Source organism: Acipenser ruthenus, chromosome 23, assembly GCF_902713425.1.
Source record: "Acipenser ruthenus chromosome 23, fAciRut3.2 maternal haplotype, whole genome shotgun sequence".
In the NCBI taxonomy this organism is placed as follows: domain Eukaryota; kingdom Metazoa; phylum Chordata; class Actinopteri; order Acipenseriformes; family Acipenseridae; genus Acipenser; species Acipenser ruthenus.
This window is the reverse complement of record NC_081211.1, coordinates 11,962,008-11,984,475: the sequence shown is the minus strand read 5'-3', so window position 1 is coordinate 11,984,475 and position 22,468 is coordinate 11,962,008. Positions and strand designations below refer to the sequence as shown.

Genomic DNA, 22,468 nt, shown 5'->3' with positions numbered 1-22,468 from the left:
CGTGCCCACAGATGGCACAGCAGGATCTACCACATTAATGCGATAGAACCTGGTGAAAGTATGCGGAGTAGCCCAGCTAGCCGCAGTACAGATATCAGACATCGAAGCGCCCCTAAAAAGGGCCCAAGATGTAGCCAACCCCCTAGTGGAATGCGCAGCTATTCTACCAGGTGGGGGTAACCCAGCACCGTAATACGCAGTCGACACCATGTCTGCAATCCAGTGTGACAGACGCTGCTTCGAGAGGAGCTGTCCCAGAGTCCGTGTACCATAACAGACAAATAGCTGGTCAGATTTACGCAAGGCTTCTGTCCTAAGTACATAATACCTCAAAGCCCGCACTGGGCAGAGGAAGTTAAGTCTCTCATCCTCCTGCGAAGCAAATGGAGGCGAGTGAAAAGACTCCAGTTCCACAGATTGGTTAACGTGAAAAGCTGTGATCACCTTGCGTAAGAAAGCGGGAATGGTGCGCAGCGAAACCCTGCTGCCATCATCCCATACACACATGCAGGAGCTGTGCACAGACAGTGCCTGCAGCTCACTGACCTGCTTCGCAGAGGTGATAGCCAAAAGAAAGGCTGTCTTGTCGTGGAAATTCTAATAAAGGAAGAGAGACTGCGAATTCCAAACACACAGGCCTTTATTTCTTAAGTTTGCAAACTGAGAACACTCTCAGCACACAGGGTGCTAGATAATCATCGAGTAGTGTTCCAACATACAGAGTTAGATCAGTTTCTTATATACCTTAAAACTGTCAGCAGGGCAGAGGGTTAGCCAATGATGATTCAGATATTAGCATATAAGAAAAAACAACTTATAACTATGCATACGTGGCATATAGCTAAGCAAGCAGATAAAAGGATGGGTGGTTTGGGTATACGTGTAAAAAGACACTTCTGGCTCATCCTTTTATCTCACAGCCGCAGCTGCAGTGTAGGCATCTTGTGGTTACTTATCTTTAGCAAAGCATACAAGGTTATGTGAGCAAGGTTATGGGAGTACAAAATGCCAGTACATTATGTCGAGCCAATTCTATTTTCTGTAACATTTCTATTACATTCCCTCCCTTTTGAGACTTTGTCTCAACCTTATTCAGAAAATGGATTCAAACACACACAATAGTACAAGTTAAAGCGAGATTTACAAAGTTTAACATGTAGTGTAATATGAATAAAGTGACGACCCAACGTATCCTGCTTGCAGATTTTCCCCACTATCTTAACTCATCAGGTCATCTGCCATTTTGTTGAAAGGGTCATCATTTGAATCATTACACTGGTCATCATTAGTAAGCAGGGGCATGTTTAAAACAGTGTCAACAGTTTTAGTACATAACTTTTTCATGCAGGTTATGATAAGCAAAAACAACAACAATATCACTACGCCATATATAAACCAGTGTCAGTAATGTTCAAAGTGTTCCGTACAGTATGGTTGAGCATTGCCCACCAACCATTGTCCGCATGTTTTCGATCATGTTCTGCACTCCATGTGTGCAATGTTCTTTTTGTTCTGAGTTCTGTGCGATTTTCAGTGTAGCTGTGGTTTGTAATATCTGGCTCTTTTTTATTATCTTTAAGTTCAGTTAAGAGCCAGATGAGAAACACAGTTAATATGCTGCCAAGAAAAATAACAGTCAGGACTCTGGGGGTCCAAAGCTGACTGTCCCAAGGCCATCCGAGCCGTCTACGTTGTTCCAGGGGGCGATACATCTCCCTTCGAGCTATAGGGCACTTTTCTGCAATGGCTGGCGTGGACCCACGTTGATCGTTCAGCGACTTTCACCGCTGTCTGCGTTGTCAGGAGCACCTGGAACGGACCTGTCCAAAGTTGTTGATGCCAATGCTTCCGGCGGAGGTCTTTGATGATCACCCAGTCCCCTGGCAGGAGCTTGTGGAGCGCCCCTTCCTTCGGTTCGGGTAGGGCAGCTTTTACCCTGGGAAAAATAGACTTCAGAACATTGTTAAGAGCAGCACAGTATTTTACCATTTCATCCTCACATCCCATTAGGGTGAGCCTATTTTGAGGAAAAGGTGTGTTCAGCATCCACATTGGGCGTCCCGTTAATACTTCATGAGGTGCTAGCCCTGTAGTACTGTGCGTGCATCCGTGCATGTACATCAGGGCCAATGGCAATACTTTAACCCAGGAGAGCCCTGTTTCAGCCATGAGCTTAGTTAGTTTAGTTTTTATTGTTTGGTTCGCTCTCTCCACCAAGCCTCCACTTGCGGGGTGGTAGCTACAGTGTGTGCGTAAATCAATTTGTAGGCTTTCAGAAATGTTCTGTACCACACTGTTCACAAAATGAGAACCATTGTCAGATGTCAATTTAGATGGCAGACCCCATCGGGGTATAATCTCTCTCATCAGGCTTTTTGCTACTGCCATAGCTGTGGCATGTCTGCAGGGGAATGCTTCAATCCATTTAGAAAAAGCGTCAATTATCACAAGGCAGTACTTGTAACCTTGGCAAGGTGTTAATTCAATAAAATCCATCATGACATGTTCGAAGTGGCCCTCAGGCCTCGGATGAGCTGATACGGACATGGGCGTGCTGCGGCCTACATTGTTGGTCATACAAATCACACATTTAGCACAAAATTGGTTAGCATATGTAGAAAAACCTGGAGCAAACCAAAAATTGTTAACCACATTCACCACCCCTCCCTTTGACACATGGTCTTGGCCGTGTGCCATCTTAGCTACATAAAGGAAACATGAACGGGGAAGGGCAGGCAACCCAGTGGGTCCTCGCCAAATCTTATGAGCGTTAGTGTGTGCCTGGCATTTACATACAGCAGCGTTCAATACGGGCACATCAGTAAGATCGGGTCATGGCTTGCAGACCTGTTCTACTAAGGTGGTGCAATCGTGAGGCTCTCCATCGGCTTCTGTAGGAAGAAGTGTAGCAGGGTTAAGCACAGTACAGCGTTTTAGCACAACATGTGACATGGTCATTAATACATTCTGGTAATGTAATAGACGAGCTGGAGTCAGATGTGCTGTCTTGGCCTGTGAAATGAGAGCATGTACTGCATGAGGAACATGTACAGTTAGAGGGCACATTGCAACTAGGTCAGCACTAGCCAGCACAGCTTCAGTGGCGGCGGCCACCGCTCTCAAGCAACAGACTAGCCCTCGGGCTACGTTATCAAGGCGCTTAGAGTAAAAAGCCACAGGACGTTGTTTTCCCCCATGCTCTTGTGTCAGTACTGCCGACATGAATCCTCCCTTTTCACAAACAAACAGGTTAAAAGGTTTAGAGTGATCGGGTAACCCAAGACAGGGCGGAGAGGACAAGAGTTGTTTAAGTTTTTTTTTTGAGGGCAGTTAGTCCGTCAGGAGTCCAGTCAATTGTGTCTTTCATAGTCATCTTATGGCCATGTATCAAGTCAGCTAGGGGCTGTGTTACGTCAGCGTAATCTGGAATCCAAGCTCTACAGTAGCCAGCCATACCTAGCAACGTCATCATGTGTTATTTATTTTATTTATTTTTTTTTTTTTTGTGGCAGGCTGGGGCAGTGTCAGAATTGCAGTGACACGCTCCAGGCCCAATTTCCTGCCTTCTGGTGTAATATCGTGTCCCAAGTATTTTACAGATGGTGACACGAGCTGCAGCTTTTTTTTTTATACCTTATGGCCATTACGAGCTAGGTACTCTAAAAGAGCTCTTGTATCAGTTTTGCATGCGTGCTGAGTTTCAGAACATAAAAGCAAATCATCCACATACTGTATGAGTGTGCTTCCACCAGGGGGAACAAAGCCCTCCAGATTCTGCGCCAAAGCGGCAGAAAAGACGGCTGGTGACTCGGTGAACCCTTGAGGCATAACTCCAGGTCCATCGTTTCCCCATAAAGGTGAAAGCAAACCAAAACTGTGAGTCCCTTGCAACAGGGATGCTGAAGAATGCATTTGCTAAATCAATAACAGTAAACCACTTTGCACTCGGGGGAACAGCTGACAAAACAGTGACTGGGTTTGGCACAATAGGGGCCCTTGCATGTATTGCGTCATTTACTAACCTGAGGTCTTGGACAAATCGCCATCCTCCCGAGGCTTTGCGGACCGGAAGAATCGGGGTGTTGCAATGCGAGTCTGGGCAGGGCACAATGGCCCCTCGCGAGACCAAAGACGCATGCACAGGAGCAATGCCTTCCTCTGCTTCCTTGCTGAGAGGATACTGGGCACGGCTAGGCCGGTGTGTGCTTTTCGGTGTGACTGTTAGGGGCTCTGCCCCTTTCATAAGGCCAATATCATACTTATCTTCTGCCCATAGAGAATCGGGGAGGCCGATCAGCAAGGGTGAAAACGTGCCTCCCAGTGCCTCCCCAGGGGGCACATCTCGGTTCTCTGCCCCATGGATTCCCCGTTGGACAGGCGCGACCCAAAAGAAAGGAGTGCAAACAGCGCGAGCACTGGGGGAGAATTTGAACCCGTCTTCACTTTGCCAGTCAGTCACCTGCAACACAGACTTAAGCCAGACACCAGTATCTTTCCACTCTACATCATCGTTTTTTGCTACGCTTATATTTGGCATAGAGTCAGTTGTGTGGTAAAGTAAAAACTGATCGCTATTTAGTTTAATGGCTGCAACACAAAAGTGTAAACCTATATACAAGGCTGTGCACGTAATTGTTTCGTTAAATGGAGGTTGTGCTAACCACTTTTTCTCAAATTAATAATCTCTTGATAAAGGTGAGTACAGGGCAGTGCAATGTAAGGCATAAGGTGATATAAACCCAGTTTCATGACCCCAATGTTGTCGAGCCAATTTAAATAATTCCTCAATTTGTTCGCCTCCGTTTTGTATATCCCATGAATAGAACCAACTACGGGTCTCAATCATTTGGGCCATCATCAAGGGACACGAAACGGTAACTCCTTTTTGCTCACATTTAATTTCACAATTGAATTTACATAGTAGATCTTGTCCCGCTAGGTTGCAAGGGCAGCATTCAGAGAAAATAAACCGATGCATAAACGTTTTCCCTTCATATTGTACGGGTTAAGGCATCATAATTTTCTCCCTCAATACTACTCCCGAGGCTCCCACTGTTTTTTACTGATTCATTTGATATCATTGGGTTATGCATAGTTCTAGCATTTATGACAGACATTGCAGCACCAGTATCAATTAAGAATTCAAATGACTCACCATTCACGAAGAGATCAACGGTGGGGGCTTCTTGTGGTTTAGAAAAAGTTAGCACGTACTGCTTGTTCGCTGTTTTGGTGTCAGCTGTCCCTGCCTCATTTCATTCTGGTTTCGGTTTGTATAGTGTTACTTGCGGTGGGGGAGCGCTCTGCCAGTTACTCCCGTTGGTTTGTTGTTGTTGCTGCTGTCTCTGACACTCTCTAGCAAAATGTCCTTCCTGGCCACAATTATAGCAACTAGTGTCTTTATCCTGTTTGTGGAAGTTTCTGTTGCTACCGCCTCCGCTTCCCCCTCCTCGACCCCTCCCTCCATGCCCGCCCCGTCCGCGTTGGTATCCGCCTCGGGTTGGTCCTTTGCCCTGATAATAAGCCAGCTGAGCTGCTTCCAATTTGACTCCTTTTTCGGCTTTTGTCTTTTGATTGCTCTCTTGCTTCTGTTGTTGTCTTTCAGTGTGCTTGCAATGTTCGATAACCTGAATGAGGGGAGCCGTCTCCCATCCAATGCATGTCATCCGTACCTGTTTATTGAGGGCAGGTACGAGTCCGTTTATTATGGCTGCTTTTAAAAGACTGTTGTATTCATCGGTGCCTAGTCGGAGTCCGCTGTGTTTGCGGAAGCACGTCTCCAATCTTTGTCTATATTCCTCTAGAGACTCTTTGGAGTGCTGTGTGCAGCTATGTATAGCATCCCAATTGGTCTTAGCAGGGTATTGCCGTTTCAATCTGTCCAGCAACTGTTCAAACTGCGGTTGATATTCTTCATCCCCTGCCGGTTTCCACGTCAGATTTTCGTCAAAAGTATCTTCGATGTCCTCCCAGCGAAGCTTTAATTTGCATCGCATAATGTGCCCTATTTCAGCGGCAGAGGGTTTGTATTGACGCACAAGACGGGTCATCTGCTCGCTGAACTGAACTGCATCCTTAGTTGGGTCGGGCAAGTCTTTAGCAATGTCTTTAATCTCATCTTGTCTCCAGGTGCGCTGAATCAGGACCTCTGGCAGCCAGTCCTTATGTCCCGGTTGTCCTTCTGCCGGTCTTGGCTGTGGATTTGGGTACGCTGTCAGGGGGCCTGGATAATGGCGTTGTTCGGATTGCCTTTTGGTCTCGACTGTGTAGTGAGCGTGCTGGGAGATCCTGATGTCTCGGGGGATTCTGGCGATGGTAAGGAGCTCAGTCCAGGGGGCGACCAAGGGGACCAAATCCATCGGGAACCACCCTGTAAACCTGTCGGGTTGCTTGGGGTGGATGTCAGAGGCGGAGGTGCGGGCAGCGGACTCTCTGCTGCGGGCGGAGGCTGTTGATGGACCTGGACGGGCTGGTCGGGCTGAGGAGCAGGGGCTGTGGAAACAGGAACACAATACGGGGGGGGGTCCCTTTCCTCATCGTAATCTCTATTTCTCTCTGTTTTCTTTTTTTTTTCCTCAGTACTATCTTTCTGACTTGCTTTTACCATTATGCCTTTAGCCTGCATGCTATTTGTCGTTCAGCTTCTCGTTCCCATTTCCTATAACTATCCCAGTCAACTTTATTTTTCTTTTTCTCTTTCTTTGTCTTCTCAAACTCTTCTAACTTTCCCCTACATTCTTGTAATTTTCTTTCACTCAGGGTCCCTTTTAATGGGAAATCAGCTATTTTATGCCACAGAACAACCTGGTCTACAACACCGCGACCCCATTTATCAGCCATCGTTCGTCCCGGTCCAACCAGCGGGTCCGGGAGACAGACCTCCTTTTTACTACTACTTGACCCCATTGTAATCAAAACCACGCGCGCACACACACAATTATTAGATAACACTCATTCACTCACTCATTCACACGGTTATCTGTCATCCACACTATATCACTGCCTATTTTTATTTCCACTTGCACAGAAAAATGACTTTTGTTAATTACCATCCAACAGTGCGCTTGGTATATTGATCAACAACACTAGTAGTATGACTTTTTTTTTTTTTTTTTTTTTTTTAACTGTGCATTTAATTTTTTCGATTGTTATTTTTGGTTCAATATTCGGTATTTCATACAATGTCTTTTTTTTTTTTAACTAGTTTCATTTGTAATTACTTATTAGTATTATTCATAGATCAGTCGAATCACTTAATTTACCTGTTTCCGGATCAGGATTTCTATGTCTATTAGACAACAAAGTTCCCAGAACTTTTCTGCGCAGCCCGTTCCCAGAACGGGTTTTATCAGGTTCCCAGAACCTGAACCACGTGGTCTATCTTAATTTTGTCTTCTAGACAATAGAGTTCCCAGAACTCTTTCTGCGCAGCCCGTTCCCAGAACGGGTTTTATCAGGTTCCCAGAACCTGAACCACGTGGTCTATCTTAATTTTGTCTTCTAGACAATAGAGTTCCCAGAACTCTTTCTGCGCAGCCCGTTCCCAGAACGGGTTTTATCAGGTTCCCAGAACCTTACCAATTGGTCTATTTTATGTATGAGGAAAACCAGTCTCACCCTTTGTCTTTGTTCGGGACGGCGTATCCGTCCACCGATGCTCCCAGCCGGGTTCAAGGCGGGTCCTTCTCCTCCGAAACTATTTCAGAGTGTTGTTCCCTGAGCCACTCCTAAGCAGACCCCGTGCACGGTTAACCTCAAAGTCCCCGGGAACGATCGGAAAACGGAGCTAGCCGTCCCATCTGGGTCGCCAAGAATTGTCGTGGAAATTCTAATAAAGGAAGAGAGACTGCGAATTCCAAACACACAGGCCTTTATTTCTTAAGTTTGCAAACTGAGAACACTCTCAGCACACAGGGTGCTAGATAATCATCGAGCAGTGTTCCAACATACAGAGTTAGATCAGTTTCTTATATACCTTAAAACTGTCAGGAAGGCAGAGGGTTAGCCAATGATGATTCAGATATTAGCATATAAGAAAAAACAACTTATAACTATGCATACGTGGCATATAGTTAAACAAGCAGATAAAAGGATGGGTGGTTTGGGTATACGTGTAAAAAGACAGTTCTGGCTCATCCTTTTATCTCACAGCCGCAGCTGCAGTGTAGGCATCTTGCGGTTACTTATCTTTAGCAAAGCATACAAGGTTATGTGAGCAAGGTTATGGGAGTACAAAATGCCAGTACATTATGTCGAGCCAATTCTATTTTCTGTAACATTTCTATTACAGTCTTTATAGACAGGAACTTCAACTCTATGGAGTCTAAGGGCTCAAACGGAGCCGTTACAAGAGCCTCAAGTACAACGTTAAGGCTCCACTCAGGAAGAGCAGTCCTCCTACGAGGACACGCAGATATGGCCGCCAAATACACCTTCAACGTGGAAGGGAACCTCCCAGCATAGAGCAAGTCCTGCAGGAACTGCAAAATAACCGGCATCAGGCACGTAATAGGGTCATGGCTCCTAGCCAGACACCAGGCATGAAAATACTTCCACTTATGGGTATACACCACCCTATTGGAGCTTGCCCTAGCATTTTGCATAGTGCTCACAACAGCGTCTGACAGCCCCAGGGCTAACCAGCGGTCCCTTTCAGGGGCCAGACCCACAACTGGAACCTGCCCGGATCCGGGTGCCAAAGGGTACCTCGCGCCTGCGTGAGGAGATCCAAGCGAGGCGGGATTTCCCAAGGCTGCCCAATCAGCAACTGGCACAGGGTCGCAAACCATATCCTCCTGGGCCACCTGGGGGCAACCAGGAGAACTGACGCTTTCTCCGACCGGACTTTCCCCAGGAAAGCCGGGAGCAGCGGTATAGGAGGAAAGGCGTATAAAAGCACTTTGAGCCAAGCGTGCGCTAGGGCGTCTACGCCTAGTGGACCGCCTGAGCGACAGAGGGAGTACCATAGGGGGCAATGCGTCGTCTCCGCTGAAGCGAAGAGATCGACCTGCGCCTTCCCGAACCGTTCCCAAATGCGCTCCACCGACTGAGGGTGGAGACGCCACTCTGACGGATGTGGACCGCTCCTGGAAAGGAGATCTGCCGCTATGTTCATCACTCCCTGAATATGCGTCGCCCGCAGGGACAGCAGGTTGGCTTGAGCCCACACTAGTAGCTTGAAAGCTATGCGGTGTAACCCCGGAGACCGAAGGCCCCCTTGATGATTGATATACGCCACTACCGCTGTGCTGTCCGTCCGGACCAGCACATGTGCGCCACTCAGCACTGGGCGAAAGTGATTGAGAGCAAGGAACACTACCCACAATTCCAGCATGTTCACGTGTAAGGGTGCCCAGCGGTCCGGGAAGGATCCGCGGACTCCCCTGCCTTCCCAGACTGCTCCCCAGCCTAGGCTGGAAGCATCTGTTGTCACCACTTGGTGAGTTAAAACGTCGGGCGTTGAGATGGAACGCATTGAGCCACGCCTGCAGCGGACGCATGCGAAGCAGCCCCAGCTGAATCGCTACTGTAGCTGCGGCCATCAGACCCAGCAGCTTCTGGCACATCTGTAATGTCACCCTCGATCCTTGTCGAAACAGGGAGAGGCAATCCTGAATAGCTGTTATCCTGTCGTCCGACAGGAATGCGCGCATTACATTGGAGTCCATCCGGAGCCCAAGATATGTGGTGCATTGCACTGGTGCAAGCCGACTCTTTGCATTGTTCAAGGCTAAGCCCAGATTGGCCAGATGCTCCGTCACAATTGCAGTGTGGGCTATAGCTCCCTCCTGAGACTGGGAAGAGATCAAACAGTCGTCGAGATAGTTCAAGATTCTGACCCCCTGCAACCGCAGGGGAGCTAGAACAGCGTCTATGCACTTTGAAAACATACGCGGAGCTAGAGAGAGCCCGAACGGCAGCACAACAAACTCGTACGCGCTTCCTTGAGAGGAAAAGCGCAGATACTTCCTGTGCTATGGACGAACGGGAATGTGGAAGTACGCGTCCCGTAAATCCACGGTTGTGAACCAATCGCCTGGCTGGACGGACTGGAGGATGTGATGGTGCGTCAGCATTCGGAACCTTCTCTCTTTCAGAAACCCGTTTAAAAGCCTCAGATCTAAGATGGGGCGAACCCCTCCATCTTTTTTGGGTACTAGAAAGTATCTTGAGTAGTACCCCTCCTCCTGGGAGACCGGGTCTACTCGACGAATGGCTTGCTTGCGCAGCAAGACTGCCACTTCTTCCTGAAGTACCAAGGCTTGCCCGGGGTCTGCTACAAATGTATTTATGACACCCCGAAAGGGGGGAGGTCCCGAGCGAAACTGGAGCGCATAGCCGGTTTGCACGGTGGCGCGCACCCAAACATCTGAGGTGCAAGCGCGCCAGTACTGCAGCTGATGTGCCGAGAAGGGGGTCAGAGGCCCACCTTCAGGGGCCCTGTAGAGGCTGCTGTGGCTGGGGCTGAGGCTGGGTGGGTAGTGGTGAGCATGCAGCGTGCTGCTGAGTGCGACCCCAGGGGCGCTGGTATGTGGAACAACCACGGCCAGCGTTCTCTCTGCCTGCTGGTTGAGCCCTACCGCTTTGGAGGCGAAACCTTAGGTCACCCCGCGGGGCTGTGGGGACCGGAACCGTTCTGGTGACGGTCCGAGTCTGAGTCTGGGGGGCCCGCCAACGGCTCGACCTGCGCCACGCCGGAGCGCGTGGAGGGAGCAGCACGGCTACCTGACGGGAAGCCTCCCGGTCCCGAAGGGATTTCTGTAGAATCTCTTCCACTGCTGGCCCAAACGTATGTCCAGGGGATATGGGCACATCAAGCAACGCAGCTTTATCCGCGTCCGGGACCCTGGCCTGTGACAGCCACAGCTGTCTACGTGCCACAACCAAGCCCGCCAGGCTTCGGCCCAGGGCTTGTCCCTGCAGCCCAGAGATCTGCAGCAGTGTGTCAGACAGGAGGCGCAGCTCTGACACTACCGGCTCCGGGAGTGGGGCCTCACGCAAGACTCCATCCAAATAAGCCGTAAGCACACTAGCCGTATTGGCTAAGCAGGTCGCTTGCGCCCCTGCTGCATATGCCAGCTTCAGATGCGTCTCCGTCACCCGACACTGAGGGTTAGGGCACATCGGGTCTCTAGCGAGCCACCCTACCGGCGGGGCCTTAACCAGGGCCGCAATGGTGGAGTCCACCGGCGGAAACCCCGCCAGGCCCAGCTTATCTGCGCTCTCCAAGGAAGAGAGCGGTGCCGCTTGTTTAGAAATACTGGGGGCTGAAGCAGGTCTATCCCAGGAGGAGCGCACCTCCTCCACAAAATCCGGGAAAGCCGGAAAACACTACAGGCGGGGAGCCAGCGCCTGTGTTCGGAACACAGAGCGGCGCGGTAGATTCGCCGGTGTCCAGGGGACCTGCAGCAATGCAGCTGCGCGCTCCATCAGAGTCGAGACCGAGCTTGGCAACGGGGTGGAATTGGCTTCCGACACGTACTCGGAGCTGGGATCCTCCCCCGAAGGGGTGTCCCCCACCTGCATGTCGAATGAGAGTGAAGCCACATCACCGGAGGCGGCTATAGACAGCGTGTCCTCTTGCGTCAGCTGAGGGGGGCTTCCGCATCCCTGTCTCTCCTGCGGGGAGGACGCTTGGGGCTGCAGCGGGGGCTGGACCGGAGCAGAAGCCGCAGCCTGCTTAGACAACAGATCCAGGACCTGAGCCATTTGCGCTTTCAGGTCGAAAATGTCCCTCGCTTGCTTAGAGCGCTTAACCCGTTTAGGGGCTGGGGAGCGATTACGCTGCGCACTCGGTATCTCCGACATGGAGCCCAAAAATGCATTGTCAGGGGAACCAAAAGCCGCTGACGGACCCTCTCTGGCTCTCTGTAACCGAGCCTCCTTTATCATGGGCTAAAAAGCCTCACAGACTCTACAGGCCACATCCCTCTTGAGGGCCATAGTGGTATGCGGGACACCCAAGCACCGGACAAAGAGGGTATGTTCATCCTCTTGTGGGATATTGGCTTTACAAGCCGTACAGGCATGGGACGACACGGATAAATTCCTGAGCAGCATTGTCTGTATATATATATGTATATATATATATATATATATATATATATATATATATATATATATATATATATATATATATATATATTTTAATATATTTATTATATATATATTTATTATTACATATATATTGATATATATATATATTTCACAGACCAGCCTGTACCACGAGGTATGCGCTAGCAGCACAGCCCCTACGCAACGAGCAACGTGTCGCTCGTGGAATGTTCTAGACGCTCTGCGCAGCGGGGGTATCCTGCGCTGTGTGCGTAACTTTATTAAAGGGGAAAAGCACCTTGCGCGTATACGCGTTCAAGAATGGTGCTTGCGTACACTGCGCACTGAACTCAGTACAGTACCTGCTCCACCCTTTACGCCAGCGTCAAAATTTACGCAGTCCGATAAGACAGGGCCCTGCGCGCGCCGCGGTACCGCAGCACCAGAGGGGGCACTACGCAAGTGCATACCCTGACCGCGTGGTCTACACACACACCTGGTATATACCAGGGGGGGACAAGGCCGAAGCCACAGTGGGAGTTTTCCTTTTTTTTTTTTAAAACACAGTTTTAAGAAGGAAGTAAGAGAGAGAGAGAGTACACCGAACGCTCATGAACCGACTCACCGTGGTGGTCAGGTTCGGCCGACGGCTCCGCTCGGACGGGGGTACAGTAGCACCTAGCCCCGAGGAAGGGAGCGCGGCTTGGTCACTCGACAGCGGGGATACAGCAGGCCTGGCCCCGAGGAGGATAAATTGTGTAACTCTCTATTAGAAAAGACAACTCATTCGCGGGTGGCTGCACAGACAGCAGCTCACACACAACAGACAGAAGAGAGCAGCCCACCAGAAGGGGGCCTGAAAGACAGAAAGATGAAATACTGTCTTTTTCAAGAGTCGTTGATTCCAGGAAAGCGGCAAGCCAGCTTTCGGCACGAATGCCAGGAACTACAACAGACCCGAATCGACATAAGGGCTCTTCCTATCAACACGCTCAGTTCAAGACACAGAGGTCCTACCTTACCATCTTGAGAAGGAAAAAGAGGGAGATCTTCCGGTGAGTGACGGTTTTGTACCCTCGGTAGGCGGGACCGAGTGCGTCATCACAGGAAGGGGCCTTCGGCAGCTCTGATATAGAGAGCTCAGTATACCTACCTCTAGGGCAGGGGGATATCCCATAAGTATGTTGGTGGTCGTCTTCGACTTGAAAGGGAACTGCAGTGCGCCCTCCGTCGTACGTCTTCCCAGAAGCACAAAGGGAGATTTTTATATATTTTTTAGCAATTGAAGAGTTTGTGTTATTTGAGAATAAATAGAAATGGCTTGAAGTTTGCTTTCATTTGTAACATGTTTGTACTGAACTAGATGATAACTTTATGAGTAAAGTTGTGGGGCTTGCTTTAGCTCTTTAGAAGTATTTTTCTGGTAGAGGAAGAAGTTTAAAAAGTTGTACTTTTTAAGCAAAGCAGTTACATACAGTCAAAGTTAAATTTAGTAAAATAATTTTTCTGATTACTTTGATAGACTACTATATCAACCTTATTACTTTGGATTGCGGGGCAGTTAGATTCCACATTTCATCAGACATGTACCGTTTGATTGGGAGAAGATATTTTTGAACTGATTTCAGATTTGAATAGCAGAGAAGTAGAGGAAGATTTCATACACTATTAGTACACAATTAGTACACATTGTTTATTAATTGTCTCATGCTTAGAATGGGCTATAATTTGAAATTGCTCAAAGTACTATGACAGTTAATTCAACAGTGGGAAGTAGCCTACTGAAAGAAGTTGATGGGGTTACTAAAACAGCTGTACCTCTTGTTTGGTAAAAGTTATTTCTGTTTTGATTTCAGATTTGAATAGCAGAGAAGTAGAAGATGATTCCATATTCTCTAACTTTTAGTCTTGTTGGGAAAGTGGTCAAAGTAGCCCATTTGTGTCAAAAGTTACATCGTTTACAGTGAATAGAATGTTGGAAGTCAGGGAGTTTTCAAACAATGGGGAGATTTAGAATGTTGAAAAAAGTCCAATTAAAGTGAATGAAGATGGACAAAAAAAGGACAAAAATCTTAATAGTTTAAAAGATATCAAAACGTTGTATAGAAGCACACTATTCCAGACCGGTCTACGCGTTTTGAAGTTTGAATGGCGTTTCTAGCTTTAACGGTGTAAGAGGAGTATCGTGCCGAAGAAGAAGAAGTAGTATGTGCAGCAGCTGGCAGTATTGACCTAGTCCCAAGAACTTTATCTTTTGGTCTTTCTGGGCACAATTAAAAAAAAAAGAAAGCAATGTCATTTGTAAATAAACGAATTTGATAGAAAACTTAAAGTTTTAGAGGGCAAGTGTCGATTTGAATGTGTGCAGTAATGTGAACATTTCCCTGATTGCGAATATAATACGAAGTCTTGCCTCCAGTTAATATTTTAGAAAAAACTACTTTGCTAAGAGCAGAAAAACAAGCTGGCAGAGGATGGTTTTGATCCATCGACCTCTGGGTTATGGGCCCAGCACGCTTCCGCTGCGCCACTCTGCTACAGTTGTCTCATGATTGAATTTAAAAAGCAGAAGAAAAAAAAAAATACTGAATTCATTTTAACCAGCCACATGGCAGTGGCCGGGCCGAACCATAGAAACGTTGCAAATCAGAGGTGATCCGTTTTCTTTTCCCCAAATACTTTATGCAAAGTTTGCAGCCTTTCTGCCCACTTTGATCACAGGCAGTTTTATCCCCAGTTTTGGCTGATAATTCCAATATACTGTCTCTGTAAATGTGTTAAATCGTGGAAAGCTTTTTGTTTAAAATTACACTGAAGACGTATATATTTTTTTTTAAATATAGAACCTTCCAACAGTCAGCCCGGCTAGCTCAGTCGGTAGAGCATGAGACTCTTAATCTCAGGGTCGTGGGTTCGAGCCCCAGGTTGGGCGTCCTTTTAAAATACAAAGTGTGGATGTTTATTCAAGGCAACAGAGCAATGTCTGATTCTGTTCACATTGTATACAGCATTGCAATGACATTACTTATTGGTTATTGTCATATAGCAATTGCTATTGTAAACTGCGTGCATCGTTTATAGCTATAACGATATTGAAATAAATAATCTTAGTGGAACAAACGCAGTTTCTCAGGATGGCCGAGTGGTCTAAGGCGCCAGATTCAAAGACTCTGTCTTTCCAAAAAATTGTGTGTTCTGGTCTCCGAATGGAGGCGTGGGTTTAAATCCCACTCTGACAGTTCAAGTTTATTTATTTTTAAAAGGAATACATGTATTCATTTTACTATAAAAGATTGTTCAAGGAAATTAACAGCTGATACCAAAATCTTGTCAGCACTCATTACCATTTTAATTAGCATTTTAAATCGGACTAAAATAGCGTTCCTAACACAGATTGCACTTTTGTTGTAAACAGACTACTTGTTGAAGTCACTGAAAAATATTTTGTGTTATTTAAATTAAGATTGTTTTCATGTTCCAAATAACATATTACTTTGAAAAACATCTCCGTATGCCACTGGATCGTGCTCAGGCTGGGATGCGGACCATTGAGAACAGTATAAACGATCTATTACTGGAAGTAGCTTACATGAGAAGTGCCCTCGTTTAACATGCTAGGATGATCGACTTCGGCATTCTCCAACTGCTGTTTACATTTTCTAAAACGTTATGAGGATGAATACAAAGTTTGACACTTTCCTTGTAAGTGGGGGTAAGCACAAGTTATTTTCAGATGTAATGCCTTTTTTAAGCTCAATCTAGTCCTGCGTAGTGCAAATAACATGCCTATATTTTTATATTAGTCAAGCCCTACTTAAAGTGTTCTTAAATTGTTTTAACATTAGCAATGATCCATTTGAAATGTGCTTATTGATTTAAACAACTGAACAATTTTAGGCTTGATGGTTTCTTTTTTCCGCGTTTCTACCAGTATGAGATACGCACTCAAAATGTGTCCCCTTCCTTCAACAACCCCCCGACTGAAGATTGGAGTGGTCATCAGTAGCAGCGAGCAGGTGCCCAAAAACAAGACTCTAGTTGAAATATTTGCTATTTAGTTAATTAATTTAGTTTTTGAATTAGCTAATTTCAGACTACTTTGCCAATCCTGATGTATTTTATTTGTACACAACTGTAAGTAACTGTCTAATAAATAAATAATAATAATAATAATAATAATAATAATAATAATAATAATAATAATAATAACAATAATAATAAAATAATAATAATAATAATAATAATAATAATAATAATAATAATAATAATAATAATAATAATAATAATAATAATAATAATGACATTCTGAATTGCTCGTGTCAAGCTGCGATGTAGCCTATGAGAATCGCTATCACATTGCAAGGGGAATTAGCTCAAATGGTAGAGCGCTCGCTTAGCATGCGAGAAGTAGCGGGATCGATGCCGGCATTCTCTAAATAGTTTTTAATGTATCTACGTATTTAGTTCCAATGCATCATGCAGAGAAATACAAAGTGTGATAATTCTTTGTAACAGAGAAGCCCGCCCTATGTGTATTTTAAAGCACAGTCTGCTAATTTGTAACATTCCCCAAACTGAAAAAGTGCAGTGCGCCCTCCGTCGTATGACTTCCGAGAAGCACAAAGGGAGATTTAATGTATTTTTTTAGCAATGGATCACGCCTCATTTGCATTGCCTGCCTTCCTCCTTTGCAGTGTAAAGTATGTCAAATGTGTTCTTAAAATCTGATGAAGATTCCCATTTGAACCGTAAGTATTTGGTTTCCATTGAAGCTATTTACACACACTGCTGTGTTGGACTCCCAGTGTGTTATCAAACAAAATGACGTATGTTGTGCTGCCATAATGGATTACATAGACTTTCCTGCCCCGTGTTGCTTTCTTCTTAGATGTGGTTTCAGGTTCGGCTGAGTTCTGCTCCCTCGATCAGGTTCGGCAGCATCTCGCCTTGCTAATCACTCTAACATGCTTTGGATGTAGAGCAGGTTGGTCTCTGTGGCGCAACTGGTTAGCGCGTTCGGCTGTTAACCGAAAGGTTGGTGGTTCAAGCCCACCCAGGGACGATGCTTTTTGAATTTCTTATATCACATTAGAAAATGGCACTAGTACGTTGTTATTTCCTCCAATTAAACTGAAGAAAAAAATGTGCTCTGTTTTTAGTTCAAAATAATACAAAACAAAATAAAAAGTCTTGGTGTTTGCCGAAACCCAGGATCAAACCTTAAATCTTCAGGCTAACGCTCTCCCAACTGAGCTATTTAGGCTTAACAGGACTGCATTCTCGAGATAGCATTATTTTTTGTCACACCATTAACAGCCTAATAGAATCATGCCTTTACAAATGCATTTTGAAACACTTAAGTTTTCTCCTAAATGCGGTTCTCAACAAATGGTTTAGCTTTTCTTTGTACTCCTTCCAGAGTAAGACCAATAGGCAATCATCTAGGAAACAGGTAAAGACTGCAACCGGCTGCCTGAAAGTGCAGCGATTGAACTGCCTCAACAAACGCTTAGCTCTAAAACTCGTACATTGAAAGTCTATTAACATCTTTAACACAATCATCTGTGTTCCAATAGCGGTTAATCCACAGGGTGATCAATAAAGTGACAGCTGGCTTTGTTAAACATTAACAAGTCGTTTTCAGGATTCACGCAATTTCTGAAAAAGCACAATAGGATATAAGAAAGTTTACAAACGAGAGGAGGTCATTCAGCCCATCATGCTACTTTGGTTGTTAAATCTCTTAGCAAACGCCCTTATCCAGGGAAACTTACAATTATTACAAGATATCACATTATTTTTACTTACAATTACCCATTTATACAATTGGTTTTTACTGGAGCAATATAGGTAAAGTACCTTGCTAAAGGGTACAACAGCACTGTTCTCCCCAGGGATTGAACCCACAGCCCTCTGGTCAAGAGACCAGAGCCCTAACCACTACGCCAAACTGCTGCCCTTGTTAGTAGCTTATTGATCCCAGACTGTCATCAAACAGCTTCTTGAAGGATCCCAGGGTGTCAGCTTCAACATCATTACTGGGGAATTGGTTCCAGACCCTTACAATTCTCTGTGTAAAAAAGTGCCTCCTATTTTCTCTTCTGAATGCCCCTTTATGTAAACTCCATTTGTGACCCCTGGTCCTTGTTTCTTTTTTCATGTCAAAAAAGAAGTCCCCTGGGTCGACATTGTCTCTACCTTTTAGGATTTTGAATGTTTGAATCAGATCGCCGCGTAGTGTTCTTTGTTCAAGACTGAATAGATTCAATTCTTTTAGCCTGTCTGCATACAACATGCCTTTTAAACCTGGGATATTTCTGGTTGCTCTTCTTTGCACTCTTTCTAGAGCAGCAATATCCTTTTTGTAGAGAGGTGATCAGAACTGATCACAATATTCTAGGTAAGGTCTTACTAATGCATTGTAAAGTTTTACAATTGGATCGTGGTCTCAGGCTGGGATGCGGACCATTGAGAACAGTACAAACGATCTATTACTGGAAGTGGCTTACATGAGAAATGCCCTCGTTTAACATGCTAGGATGATCGACTTCGGCATTCTCCAACTGCTGTTTACATTTTCTAACACTGTTACGAGGACGAATACAAAGTTTGACGCTTTCCTTGTAAGTGGGGGTAAACACAAGTTATTTTCAGATGTAATGCCTTTTTTTAAGCTCAATCTAGTCCTGCGTAGTGCAAATAACATGCCTATATTTTTATATTAGTCAAGCCCTATTTAAAGTGTTCTTAAATTGTTTTAACATTAGCAATGATCCATTTGAAATTTGCTTATTGATTTAAACAACTGAACAATTTTAGGCTTGATGGTTTCTTTTTTCCGCGTTTCTACCAGTATGAGATACGCACTCAGAATGTGTCCCCTTCCTTCAACAATCCATCGACTGAAGATTGGAGTGGTCATCAGTAGCAGCGAGCAGGTGCCCAAAAACAACACTCATTGTCAGCTCGTTGCTGAGAAGAAAACACTCCCGCTCCTCCTGGGGGATACCGAGACCAATCCCTTCAAAACATGTTTCACTCTAGAAATGATCCTTGCAAATATAGTCTTAACTTGTATTGGCAGACCGTCACCCCCAACTGGCAAGCTCAATTCATGTGATACAACGACTGGGCAAAAACGAGGTGTTACATTAACAATACAAACTAACTTGAGACAGCCAAGCCGTTACAGCATACGTTAAGTTTGTCGTGTGATACAAAAGCAAGTTTTATCATTTTTGCATTGCCTGTCTCGTCAAACAAGCTCGAGCCACAGCACACAGCGCTGCTGCAGCGGGACATAGAGGTGGATTTTAAAGCGACTGAATCAACGAGCTTGAGACTACTTTTTGAAGAAATTGAAAACATACATCTAGTCGAAATATTTTCTATTTTGTTAATGAATTTATTTTTTGAATTTGCAAATCAGTTCAGTTTATATTTTAGAAAAACTACTTTGCTAACAGAAGAAAAACAAGCTAGCAGAGGATGGTTTCGATCCATCGACCTCTGGGTTATGGGCCCAGCACGCTTCCGCTGCGCCACTCTGCTACAGTTGCCTCAAGACTGAATTACCAAGCAGAAGAAAAAAATACTGAACTCATCGTTTTAACCAGACACACGGCAGTGGCCGGGCCGAACCATAGAAACGTTGCAAATCAGAGAGAACCGTTTTCTTTCCTCAAATATACCTTATGGAAAATATGCAGCTTTTCTGCCCACTTTGATCACGGGCAGTTTTATTCCCCAGTCTCGGCTGCCAATTCCAATATTCCGTCTCTCTAAAGCATCGTAAATCGTGGAAAGCACTCTTTGTTGAAAATTACACTGAAGACTTCTTTTGTTCGACCAGGCTTACAATGAGATATTGTCTTGTTTTTAAGTAGATTTTGTGAATCGCATATGGGGCGCTATAGAAAATATTTAAGATTCATTGATTTAATGTTAGCCTGCGTTCGGTCTGGGAAGTTTAATTTTTAAAGACAACGTCGAAGGGTCTGATAAATGACATTGTAATTATTTGAGATGCATGTAGACAATAATGTAGGAGCACCGACACAGTTCTGCCTAGGTTCCATAGTGTAGTGATTATCACGTCTGCTTTACACGCAGAAGGCCCTGGGTGCTATCCCCAGTAGAACCATTGCCGCATGTTTTTAAATTACTGGTCAAGACAAAGTCTCTTTGTGGTTGGCCGATCATTAATTTGCGGATGTAAGTTCCTGGTCCCATCGTATAAGTAATACAGTTTATTCACAAATAATTACATACACTTTTGTTTATGTTTCTTTTGTTGATAAATTGACCCAATACATTATTGCATTCCGCCACGTCATTAGATGAGCAAAGCCTCTTTGTGCCAGTGCGCATTCAGAGGAGACGCGCTGAGAGAATCCTTTTTCTGTGTCACTCAGTACTGCCAGCTTCCCCCGTTGGTGATATATTGGTCAGCATAGCTGCTTTCCAAGAAATTGACCCGAAACGATTCCCAGCCAGTACAACTGTGTTTATGCCCACGTTTCAATTAATGAACATTATAAAATCAAATCGCATTGTTTTATCTTTTCTTTACTTTTAAAGCTGAGAATCAAACACACTTCCGACAGCTTCATAGCCCTGCTGGCTACGAACACATATTGAGTCGGCTGTTTCCCATGACGCTAGTGATAGTGAGTGTTTTCCTAGTATCAGCGTCGGCATTACCATGCGTTTGGCATGCTTGCTGTGCACTCTAGCATTGCATAACAAGAACACACACTGGCAGAACTTCGTGGCCCAACGGTAGCGCGTCTGACTCCAGATCAGAAGGTTGCGTGTGCAAATCATGTCGAGGTCAAATTCTTTGTTTCTATTCCACACTATTTCATCTTTTAACGTGTTTGGATTTGAATGTTTCCGGGCGTTTATTTATACAATTTAGCCTACACAACATATTGATTGTATAGCGATCAAACAAAGATATGGTATTAACAATACAAACTAACTTGAGACAGCCTAACCGTTAAAGCATACCTTAAGTTTGTCGTGTGATACAAAAGCAAGTATTATCATTTTTGATTGTTCAATTTATTTTTGAATTTGCAAATGGCACATTGCCAATAAAAAAAAAATATAGAACAATCTGAATCGCTCTTATCAAGCAGCGATGTAGCCTATGAGAATCGCTGCCGCAATACCAGGGGAATTAGCTCAAATGATAGCGCAAGAAGTACCAGGATCGATGCCCGCGTTCTCCAAATAGTTTTAATGTATCTACGTATTTAGTCCCAATGCATCATGGAGAGAAATGCAAAGTGTGACAATTCTTTGTAACAGAGAAGCCCGCCCTATATGTATTTTAAAGCACAGTCTGCTAATTTATTCTTTGTAACAGAGAAGCCCGCCCTATATGTATTTTAAAGCACAGTCTGCTAATTTGTAACATTCCCCAAACTGAAAAAGTGCAGTGCGCCCTCCGTCGTATGTCTTCCGAGAAGCACAAAGGGAGATTTAATGTATTTTTTTAGCAATGGATCACGCCTCATTTGCATTGCCTGCCTTCCTCCTTTGCAGTGTAAAGTATGTCAAATGTGTTCTTAAAATCTGATGAAGATTCCCATTTGAACCGTAAGTATTTGGTTTCCATTGTAGCTATTTACACACACTGCTGTGTTGGACCCCCAGTGTGTTATCTAACAAAATGACGTATGTTGTGCTGCCATAATGGATTACATAGACTTTCCTGCCCCGTGTTGCTTTCTTCTTAGATGTGGTTTCAGGTTCGGCTGAGTTCTGCTCCCTCGATCAGGTTCTGCAGCATCTCGCCTTGCTAATCACTCCCGTATGCTTTAGAGGTCGAGCAGGTTGGTCTCTGTGGCGCAAACGGTTAGCGCGTTCGGCTGTTAACCGGAAGGTTGGTGGTTCAAGCCCACCCAGGGACGATGCTTTTTGAATTTCTTAATCACATTAGAAAATGGCACTAGTACGTTGTTATTTCCTCCAATTACAATGAAGAAAAAAATGTGCTCTGTTTTTAGTTCAAAATAATACAAAACAAAACAAAATGTCTTGGTGTTTGCCGAAACCCGGGATCGAACCAGGGACCTTTAGATCTTCAGTCTAACGCTCTCCCAACTGAGCTATTTCGGCTTGACAGGACTGCGTTTTCGAGATAGCATTCTTTTTGTCACACCATAAACAACCTAATAGACAAATGCACTTTACAAATGCATTTTGAAACACTTAAGTTTTCTCCCAAATGCGGTTCTCAACAAATGGTTTAGCTTTTTTTCTACTCCTTCCAGAGTAAGACCAAATGGCAAACATCTAGGAAACAGGTAAAGACTGCAACCGGCTGCCTGAATGTGCAGCGCTTGAACTGCCTCAACAAACGCTTAGCTCTACAACGCATACATTGAAAGTCTATTAACATCTT

General features: G+C 45.0%; 4 non-coding genes and 1 pseudogene across 4 annotated transcripts; 2 read left to right on the top strand and 3 right to left on the bottom strand.

Moving 5' to 3' along the window:
* Nucleotides 1-8,635: 8,635 nt before the first annotated feature.
* LOC117971782 (uncharacterized) lies at nucleotides 8,636-11,124 on the bottom strand (annotated as a pseudogene).
* A 3,789-nt stretch (nucleotides 11,125-14,913) lies between these two features.
* trnak-cuu (transfer RNA lysine (anticodon CUU)) lies at nucleotides 14,914-14,986 on the top strand. The gene has a single exon. It is a non-coding gene; the product is annotated as a tRNA-Lys (tRNA).
* A 2,056-nt stretch (nucleotides 14,987-17,042) lies between these two features.
* trnan-guu (transfer RNA asparagine (anticodon GUU)) lies at nucleotides 17,043-17,116 on the top strand. The gene has a single exon. It is a non-coding gene; the product is annotated as a tRNA-Asn (tRNA).
* A 1,800-nt stretch (nucleotides 17,117-18,916) lies between these two features.
* On the bottom strand, nucleotides 18,917-19,123 carry LOC131699784 (small nucleolar RNA U3). The gene has a single exon (XR_009308319.1). It is a non-coding gene; the product is annotated as a small nucleolar RNA U3 (small nucleolar RNA).
* A 2,986-nt stretch (nucleotides 19,124-22,109) lies between these two features.
* trnaf-gaa (transfer RNA phenylalanine (anticodon GAA)) lies at nucleotides 22,110-22,182 on the bottom strand. Its single transcript has one exon. It is a non-coding gene; the product is annotated as a tRNA-Phe (tRNA).
* Between the last annotated feature and the right edge of the window lie 286 nt (nucleotides 22,183-22,468).